Source organism: Rutidosis leptorrhynchoides, chromosome 4, assembly GCF_046630445.1.
Source record: "Rutidosis leptorrhynchoides isolate AG116_Rl617_1_P2 chromosome 4, CSIRO_AGI_Rlap_v1, whole genome shotgun sequence".
In the NCBI taxonomy this organism is placed as follows: domain Eukaryota; kingdom Viridiplantae; phylum Streptophyta; class Magnoliopsida; order Asterales; family Asteraceae; genus Rutidosis; species Rutidosis leptorrhynchoides.
In genome coordinates, this window is record NC_092336.1 from 453,042,287 (window position 1) to 453,050,415 (window position 8,129).

Sequence of the window (8,129 nt, forward strand, 5' to 3'; positions counted from 1 at the left end):
CCAATTGAACTTTTAAAGCAGCAATTTCATCGTTGCTTTCAATACTAGCAACAGTTGTTGATCTAGAGAACTCCATCTCTTGATGCCAATTATGAGAATGTGCTGCTATATCGGCAATGATTGTGTGAGCTTCTTCGGGTGTTTTCTTCATGATTGAACCTCCTGCTGCAACATCAATATCTTTTCGAGTAGCCACATTGACTCCTTTATAGAATATTTGGACCTTTTGGAATGTATTCAACCCGTGTTGAGGACATATTCTAAGCATTTTATTGAATCGGGTCCAAGCTTCATAAAGAGTCTCATTAGTCTTTTGTTTAAAGTGATTTATGTCACTTTGTAACTTTGCTGCTTTTGAAGTAGGGAAGAACTCTGACAAAAAGTTGTCCATCATATCATTCAAATCTTCGATATAAACTTCTGGTAACGAGTCTAACCAATCTCTTGCATCATCCTTTAACAACCATGCAAAGATTTTTAAACATGCGACATCATCGGAGACATCTTTGATCTTGAATAGCTTGCAAATGCTTACAAACTTACAAAGATGCTCGTTAGCATCCTCATTCGGAGCTCCACCGAATTGGCATGTATTAGTCACCATGTGAAGAAATTGAACCTTTATTTCAAAACCGTCAGACATCGTATGCTGAATAATTGCATGGCCTTGACCTGTTCTTGTTGCCTTTATCAATGCATCCATCATTTGATTTGTAGCAGCCATCTCTTCCTCTTCTTTAATAACTGGCTCTATGACTGGTTGAATAACTGGTTCAGAGTTAGAATCCAATGAAAGTGATTCTAAACCCTCAGCGAGAGACTCTACTTCTTGAGCTCTTAAGCGTTCGTGAAATTCCCTTTCGGGTTCAGGATATGAAGGACTTAAATCAGTGTTGGAAGAACGTAAATTCATGCATTAATTTATATTATGCAATCACAACACCAAAAGCTTTTCTAGGAATTGAATTCCTACAAAAGGATCGAATAACATAAAAACAATGATAAAAACCTTTTAACAAACAAATTTTCCTTCTGATTTTGCCCACGTTTCGAATAGCCAAAAGATGCAGCAGAGGGGCAGGATTCGTTTGGTCCCAATATAATTGGGTACTGTTTGTCTCCAATAACCCAGTCCACATACAAATCCAACTACTACTACGAATCAGAAAAATTATCTATTTATTTAACTGCCAACTCCCCGGCAGCGGCGCCAAAAAGTTGATGTGCTGAATCGTAACCTTTATTTTGAACGGATTTGAGTTGTTTTGTTACACGATTTGATTTATTGTATATATGGTGTTTTAATGAATTCGGGTTGATTTCACACATATATAGGCAACTAGTCCTATCCGCGTAGTTTAGTTTTATAGGTAAATCTGATTCGTTCCACAGGGAGATGGAGTGTTTAATGGTTTTTAATAGTCTTTGAAGTTAAACTAATTTAAAGGGAGTTTTGGATTAGGAATTTGTTATAAAACATAATATAATACAACTTAATTAAACTAACTAAAATATAAACTAAATTAATAAAAATACAATATTAAAATTAATTAAAAGTGAAATAAATGAAATTACATTATTGTAAAATTTATGACGTAAACTAATTAAAAGTAAATTTAAAAGGATTTAATTAAAACTTGGAATTAAACAAAAATGTAACAGTACTGGATTTATTCTTACGTGTTTCGCTTGTATATATACGCGTTCCGCGTATATATTGGAACTACGCATTTCGTGTGGAATTATACACGATCCGCGTAAGTTATAATTGATGTGACAAAACAGTGCGTATTTAAACTTGATAAAACTTGATTTATAATTTAATTTTTATGAATAATAATAAGGAAAATAATAATAATAATAATTTGCAATATATATAAATGGTAGTGTTCACTTAAATGTTTCGCCTCTAGATCCATGGATTGTTTTGAATTTAAGCCCTATTAAAATGTTTTAATATACAACTTTGTATTTTCTTTCGAATATATAAAGTTTCAACTAACTAAATTTAATCTAATTTTCATTTGATCTTATTTAGATAGTTAACTATTCACTAAGTATTTAAATTGAGACCTAACCTAGTTTTGACTTTCACCAAAACCTAAATCGTAACGGTTTCTCTTTTTACAATTTCATGATTATATAACTAATGATATTACCCAAACCACCGAACCTAATTTCTAAATTAGTGTTAATAACTAATCTATGAGTTCGTCTAAATCACTTTTAGTGTTAAAGCTTAATTTATATTAATAGAAATAACTTTCGCTATTTATATCTAACAAATTAAGTGATAAGGATTAAATATCTAATCGTATAACAATGGTTCTTTTGACTAGGCTCAATGTTATAAAATACTTAAGCTACATTTTAATATTTACAAAAGATAACAATCCATTTCACTAGGGCTCTACATCTAAGTAAACACTATGGGAACTTAGCTACTCATTTTAATAGGATGAACATAAAAATATAAATATACAAATATAATGATAACAATAATGATAATGATAAAAGATGATAACAATAATTTTAGTAGAACAAACTTACGAAAATCTTCACTTTCATTAACTTCAAACGGTTAAAAATTACAATAACAACACTCTTGCACTCGAACAATGATACCCTTAATCACGAACAATACACCCTTAATCTTGAAACTATCCTAATTCTTGAAACTTGAAATTAATATGGAACAGTACTAAAGACTAAATAAACTGATACGGAGTACTTTGAAATATTTGTAAATGAAACAGTGAGAGTATTCAAATGTTTGACTACTCTCTATTTTTAAACTAATCTCTCTCTCTTTTAAAATGTGTCCCTCAAATTATAGCAGTTCTCGAATATAAATCAGTTGAGAAGTGGTAGGTGAGTATTGTATACGCATGCTTGTATTGGTGGGTTCTCTGTAAAGTATCTGAAAAATATGCTTATTCCCTTAAGCGTTCTCTGTAGTATGGTTAATATATATTTAAAAATAACCGTCCCACGTGAACTTGGAATCTAATATTGGCCATAACATTACGCGATCCGCGTAGTGTAGCACACGTTTCGCGTAGCAGTTAACCTGAATCTGGAAATTGTTCACAACATTACGCGTTCCGCGTGGATCCTTACGCGATCCGCGTAAGTGTAAACAGCACATTTTTAATTTAATGTTTTCTGTTGATCCCTTGTTAGACGTTGTTAGACGTTTATACTGACTTGAACATTTGTTTTAACTCTTTTTTCTTCGGTCTTCTTCATTCTTCAATTCGGATAAATATTTTCTCGATAAATATTTGGTTTAAATCGACGTTTATTCTCTTTTCTTCAGTCTTTACTCTCGTGTTTACTTTAGTTGTTTTTCTCGTGAAATATGCAATTGAATATCTTTGTAAACTGTAAAAGCCTATGAAATATAAATGATATTGCGTTGAAATATATGTATGTTTAGAGCAATATCACTGTTTTTATAACGTCTTCGTTTATTGTTCGAGTATTTTTAGCCGCTTTTTTATTTCTGTAGATTCATAACCTTATTTTTTTTTTTGTTTCTAAATTTCATATTGAATGCGAATATATAGTTTCGTTTTGATGATAATTAATGGCCGCAAAACACATATTTGAAGTCAAACATTCCCCACAAAATGGGACAAAATTTTGTGGAGAATTTTTCAAAAAATTTACAATTGCAGATTAGGCCCATTTTCGCAAGATAACTAGAAGACGATGCTACGAGCATGACTTCCTTAAGTCTTTCCCCCGTTTGAAGAAGTTTATATTCCGAAAATGATATTTTACTATTTCTAAAGGTGAATTTTGCACTTTTAGATATTAGGATAAGTAATACCTTCACATGTGAATTATTGTGCCTGTTTAAATACCACTACGATACTAGGTTTTATTTAATATTCTATTTAGGTACATCCAGAATCATGTTGGGGCTACTATCACACCACTAGCCACAAAACCTTGCGGCTTTTATAACGTCTTGTTTTATTGTTCGTGTATTTTTAGCCGCTTTTTTATTTCTCTATATTCATAACCTTATTTTTGCTTTTATTTTTAAATTTCATATTGAATGCGAATATATGAGAGTGTAGTTTCGTTTGAAAATAATTAATGGCCGTAAAACACATATTTGAAGTCACTAATTCTCCATAAAATCGGGCAAAATTTTGTGGAGAATTTTCCAAAAAAATTCCAATTGTAGATTAGGCCCATTTTCGCAAAATAAATAGAAAATGGCGCTACGAGAAAGACTTCTTTAAGGCTTTCCCCCGTTTGAAGCTGTTTCGATGCCGAAAATGACATTTTATTATTTCTAAAGGTGAATTTTGTACTTTTAGATCTTAGGATAGGTAATACCTTCACATGTGAATTATTGTGTATGTTTAAATACCAGTATATTACTTGTTTTTATTTAATATTGTATTTAGGTACATCGAGAATCATGTTGGGGATACTATCTCACCACTAGTTACAAACGTTGTTGTTTTTATAACATCTTGGTTTTATTGTTCGAGTATTTTTAGCTGCTATTTTATTTCTCTATATTTATAGCCTTATTTTTATTTTTGTTTCTAATTTTCATATTGAATGAGAATATATGAGTGCTATTTCATTTTGATGATAATTAATTGCCGCAAAACACATATTTGAAGTCACTACATTCTCCAGAAAATCGGAAAAAATTTTGGGGAGAATTTTTCAAAAAAATTTCAATTGCAGATTAGGCCCATTTTCGCAAGATAACTGGGAAACAGTGCTACGAGAAAGACTTCCTTAAGGCTTTCCCTTGTTTGAAGTAGTTTAGATGCCGAAAATGACATTTTATTATTATTAAGGGTGAATTTTGCACTTTTAGATCTCAGGATAAGTAATACCTTCACATGTGAATTGTTATGTCTGTTTAAATACCAATATGATACTTGTTTTTTATTTAATATTGTATTTAGGTACATCGAAAATAATGTTGGGGCTACTATCTCACCACTAGCTACAAAATGTTACTGCTTTTATAACGTCTTGGTTTTATTGTTCGAGTATTTTTAGCCGCTTTTTTATTTCTCTATATTCATAACCTTATTTTTGTTTTTGTTTCTAAATTTTATATTGGATGCGAATATATGAGAGTGTAGTTTCGCTTTAATGATAATTAATGGTCGCAAAACACACATCTGAAGTCACTACATTCCCCACAAAATCGGGCAAAATTTTGTAGAGAATTTTCCAAAAAAATTTCAATTACATTAGGCCCATTTTCGTAAGATAACTAGAAAACGGCGCTACGAGCAATGATTTCTTAAGGCTTTCCCCCGTTCGAAGCATTTTAGATGCCGAAAATGACACTTTACTATTTTTAAAGTTGAATTCTACACTTTTAGATATTAGGATAAATAATACCTTCACATGTGAATTGTTGTGTCTGTTTAAATACCACTATGATACTTGTTTTTATTTAATATTGTATTTAGGTACATCGAGAATCATGTTGGAGTTACTGTCTCACCACTAGCTACAAAATGTTGCTGCTTTTATAACGTCTTTGTTTATTGTTCGAGTATTTTTAGCCGCTTTTTTATTTCTCTAGATTCATAGCCTTAATTTTTTTTTTGTTTCTAAATTTCATATTGAATGCGAATATATACTTTCGTTTTGATGATAATTAATGGCCGCAAAACACATATTTGAAGTCACTACATTCCCCACAAAATGGGGCAAAATTTTAAGGAGAATTTTCCAAAAAATTTACAATTGCATATTAGGACTATTTTTGCAAAACAACTAGAACACGGCGCTACGAGCAAGACTTCCTTAAGGATTTCCCCCGTTTGAAGAAGTTTAGATTTCGAAAATAATATTTTACTATTTTTAAATACCAGTATGTTACTTGTTTTTATTTAATATTGTATTTAGGTACATTGAGAATCATGTTGAGGCTACTATCTCATCACTAGCTACAAACGTTGCTGTTTTTATAACGTCTTGGTTTTATTGTTCAAGTATTTTTAGCTGCTTTTTTATTTCTCTATATTTATAACCTTATTTTTGTTTTTGTTTCTAAATTTTATATTGAATGAGAATATATGAGAGTGTTGTTTCATTTTGATGATAATTAATGGCTGCAAAACACATATTTGAAGTCACTACATTCTCCACAAAATCGGGCAAAATTTTGTAGAGATTTTTTCCAAAATATTTTAAATTGCATATTAGACCCATTTTCGTAAAATAACAAGAAAACGGCGCTACGAGCAATATTTTTTAAAGGGTTTCTCCCGTTCGAAGCAGTTTAGATGCTGAAAATGACATTATACTATATTTAAAGTTGAATTTTGCACTTTTAGATCTTAGGATAAGTAATACCTTGACATGTGAATTATTGTGCCTGTTTAAATACCACTATGATACTTTTTTTTATTTAATATTATACTTAGGTACATCGAGAATTATGTTGGGGCTACTATCTCACCATTAGCTACAAAACGTTGCTGTTTTTATAACGTTTTTATTTTATTATTCGAGTATTTTTAGCCATTTTTTTTATTTCTCTAGATTCATAACCTTATTTTTGTTTTTGTTTCTAAATTTTATATTGAATGCGAATATATGACAGTGTACTTTTGTTTTGATGATAATTAATGGCCTCAAAACACATATTTGAAGTCAGTACATTCCCAACAAAATCGGGCAAAATTTTGTGAAGAATTTTCTGAAAAATTTTCAATTGCAGATTAGGCCCATTTTCACAAGATAACTAGAAAAAGGCGCTACGAGCAAGACTTCCTTAAGGCTTCCCCCGTTCGAAGCAGTTTAAATGTCGAAAATGAAATTTTACTATTTTTAAAAGTGAATTTTGCACTTTGAGATCTTAGGATAAGTAATACTTTCACATGTGAAATGTTGTGCCTGTTTAAATATCACTATGATACTTGTTTTTATTTAATATTGTATTTAGGTATATCGAGAATCATATTGGGGCTACTATCTCACCGCTAGCTATAAAACGTTGCTGCTCTTATAACGTCTTGGATTTATTGGTCGAGAATTTTTAGCCACTTTTTTTTCTCTAGATTCATAACCTTATTTTTGTTTTTGTTTCTAAATTTTATATTGAATGTGAATATATGAGTGTGAAGTTTTGTTTTGATGATAATTAATGGCCGCAAAACACATATTTGAAGTTACTACAATCTCCACAAAATCGGGCAAAATTTTGTGGAGAATTTTCCAAAAAACTTCAATTGCAGATTAGGCCCATTTTCACAAGATAACTAGAAAACAGCGCTACGAGAAAGACTTCCTTAAGGAATTTCCCCGTTTGAAGCACTGTAGATGCCGAAAATAACATTTTAGTATTTTTAAAGGTGAATTTTCCACTTTTAAACTATGATAAGTAATACATTCATATGTGAATTGTTGTGCCTGTTTAAATACCACCATAATACTTGCTTTTATTTAATACTGTATTTACATCGAGAATCATGTGGGGTACTATCTCACCACCAGCTACGACACGTTGCTACTTTGATAACGTCTTGGTTTTATTGTTCAAGTATTTTTAGCCGGTTTTTTTATTTCTCTAGATTCATAACCTTATTTTTGTTTTTTGTTTTTTAAATTTCATATTGAATGCGAATATATGAGAGTGTAGTTTTGTTTTGGTAATAATTAATGGCCGCAAAACGGATATTTGAAGTCACTATATTCACCAAAAAATCGTGCAAAATTTTGGGGAGAATTTTTCAAAAAATTATCAATTGCAGATTTGGCCTATTTTCATAAAATAACTGGAAAACGGCACTATGAGCAAGACTTCGTTAAGGCTTTCCACTGTTCGAAGAAGTTTAGATTCCGAAAATGAAATTTTACTATTTTGAAAGGTGAATTTTGCACTTTTAGATCTTAGGATAAGTAATACCTTCACATGTGAATTATTGTGTCTGTTTAAATACCACTATGATACTTGTTTTTAATTAATATTATATTTAGATACATCGAGAATCATGTTGAGGCTACTATCTCACCACTAGCTACAAAACGTTGCTGATTTTATATCATTTTTGTTTTATTGTTCGAGTATTTTCAGTCGCTTTTTTATTTCTCTAAATTCATAACCTTATTTTTGTTTTTGTTTCTAA

The 8,129-nt window shown here is 30.7% G+C and overlaps 1 non-coding gene across 1 annotated transcript; it reads left to right on the forward strand.

Moving 5' to 3' along the window:
- The first annotated feature begins 239 nt into the window (after nucleotides 1–239).
- LOC139845974 (small nucleolar RNA R71) lies at nucleotides 240–345 on the forward strand. The gene has a single exon (XR_011758723.1). It is a non-coding gene; the product is annotated as a small nucleolar RNA R71 (small nucleolar RNA).
- The last annotated feature ends 7,784 nt before the right edge of the window (nucleotides 346–8,129 follow it).